Below are 2,621 nucleotides of genomic sequence, written 5' to 3'. Positions count from 1 at the left end.
TGAAAGTCTCAATTGTGACTTCCACCACGAACTACAATCCTTGTATGCCTGCCCAATTGATACTACAACACTTGAGTAATTAAAAAAAAAACAAAAATTAACATTAGTTTAAATATATACAAAATCTTATTGGATCCTTCAATTAAATTGAATAGACCATAAAGTAATTGTAAAAGGAGGGGGGGGGGAAGCGGAGGAAGAAAGAAACAGAGAAAAATAGATGTAGAAGAGTGCCTAATTAGATTGATCTTGGTGGAAGCATCACATGATATATCTTTTCTCCTTAAAAAAATACACAAAATTGTAGATAATTACAAAATGTGACCAAAAAACAAAGAAAAGGAAAAAAATGTGACGTAAGAAATCAAATCGTGGGAGGAGAAAATAAAAGAATGAATTTTTGTTTTATTCTTCACAGAAGATGATCATTGGTATAAAATGAATTCCAAGATCTTTTTATATATTTTAATAGTTCACCTTTTATCCATGAAGAAATACCAAACAACAACGTCATCTTATAAATTTAACAAACAAATGCCAGTTGGCTATAATATTATGATTGAAGAATAGAGCAAATATGAGAAATTAGAGATGAAAAAAAAGGAAGAAAAGAAAATGTAAAATGGGATAAAAAAATAATAAAGGCTTTTCTTTGCTAAGTAGCTAATCATCTCAACCAAAAAAAATATATATGGCAACAATCTTAGTTAGATTAGTTTTAAAAAATAAAAAATAAAAAAGGTGAGGGATGACAGCAGTTGCTGCAAGAAGAAGAAGAAGAAAAGATGGAGCTGATTTTCTGAAGAAGAAAAAATATTTTAATCCTTTTGGCCCAATTGAATCAAGAAAGGGAAGGAAAAATTTAGCTAAAATTACCAAGATTCCATTTGTCAAAAATATATGTAATACATGTGTCAAAAAGATGGGCTGTTATAGTAACTTGGCTTTCTTCTTATATATAATGTAGACATGTGTTAAAATTACTTTCGCTGTGTGCGTGATTTTTCGTACTAACAAGTGGTATCAGAGTTCTAAACTTTAATTCTCGGGCTTAGGGATTGTTCGTGAAGTTGAAGTATGGATCTGTATTATTTAGCATGTTGTGTTGTTTTATCTTTGATGGTTAAAACAATTTTGAGATTTGAAGTTAGATGATGAAAAGATTTTCAAATTATTGGAATTTGAAATATTGTTCAAAAGGGATTCATGGAACCTATATGAGGCATGGAATCATCAGGTGATGCACTTAAAGAGTTAGAGAGGAATAGACAATTGGATTGTAAGGCATTCCACTATCTCAACACACAAGTCCAATTGTAAGTAGCGAATAAATTCATACATGCAAAGACGGCAAAGGATGCTTGAAAAGTTTTGATAAATTCTTATTGTAGTCATGGTGCATAAGAAATTTGTGCCAAGAAAGAAGAAAAAGGATTTCTTGATGAAACAAAGAAGAAGAAACTACAGAATTGATGGGTACATATGAAGATGAAGAATTTGTAGCTGAAAAAGAAATTTTGCAAGTTGTTGAGAAAGAAAGCGAAATTATTGATGTGGTTGAAAATCATGACAATGTAGATATTGTTAATTTTGTTGGAATTGATGAATTTTTTGAAGAAGAAAATCAAGTGATAAAGTTGATTAAAAATAATTGTGAGGTGGAAATATTAGTTGAAGATTATGGCATTGCTAAAAACTAATGTGGTTATTGTTATGGACGAATCAAAACAAGTTCATGATGATATTGAAATTTTTGGTAGTGGAAAGTATGATTTTGTGATTTCAGGAAATTTTCTTGGTGATGTGGATGAATTAAATTATATTATGGAGTATCTAATGAAGAATGGGTGGACATGTTTGAATATTTTAACAAGGGTGATCAAGCCAAGAAATTATTCGAAAAGTAAAAGTTTCGTCCATTATCACATGTAAAGATGAAATTGGAGATCCATTGCAAGTTAGTGTTTTGTGTCATTTATACTACAACCGAGATTTTCATGGAGATTCAAACTCGTGATGGCATTGGAAATGACAACATCAAAAACTTGATTTAAGGGAGGCAATGAAGGAAATTAAACCAAACTATTTTATTACTTAGTTTCCTAATCCTTTTAGTTTCTTATTTCAATGTCTAGTTTTGATAAGGTATAGTTTCCGTAATTGAGTCCAGGTCCAAATAGTAATGATTCAAGTATTAGTCCAACTCCTAGTTGGTTTTAATTAATTACTCCCTTGGGTTAGTCTATATATAGAGCACTGCTGCTAGCATATTAACACTTGAGGAGGGACTACTCCAAGAAATTGTTAGAGTCTGGTGAGAATTGTGACAGCCGTGAGCACAAGAGTGAAAGGTCTCCGACTTGTCTTTTGTTGTTTTTGAGATTTGGTTTAATAAAATTAGAGTAAATTGCGGTGAATGTCACTAAACTGTACACTTGTACTAGTTCAGGTCATTAAACTATTTTGTTAGTCGAAAATGTCACTAAACTAATCAAATTACATGTTTTGTGTCATTCCGTGTAATTTGACTATCAAATCAAATGGAATGGGTGTCACGTGATTTGCAGGCGCATTTTTTCAGGACCAAACTCGTCTAAACAATTTTTGCTTGAAGTTTTTCT

This window comes from Coffea eugenioides, chromosome 2, assembly GCF_003713205.1.
Source record: "Coffea eugenioides isolate CCC68of chromosome 2, Ceug_1.0, whole genome shotgun sequence".
In the NCBI taxonomy this organism is placed as follows: domain Eukaryota; kingdom Viridiplantae; phylum Streptophyta; class Magnoliopsida; order Gentianales; family Rubiaceae; genus Coffea; species Coffea eugenioides.
Note: the sequence above shows the minus strand (reverse complement) of the source record.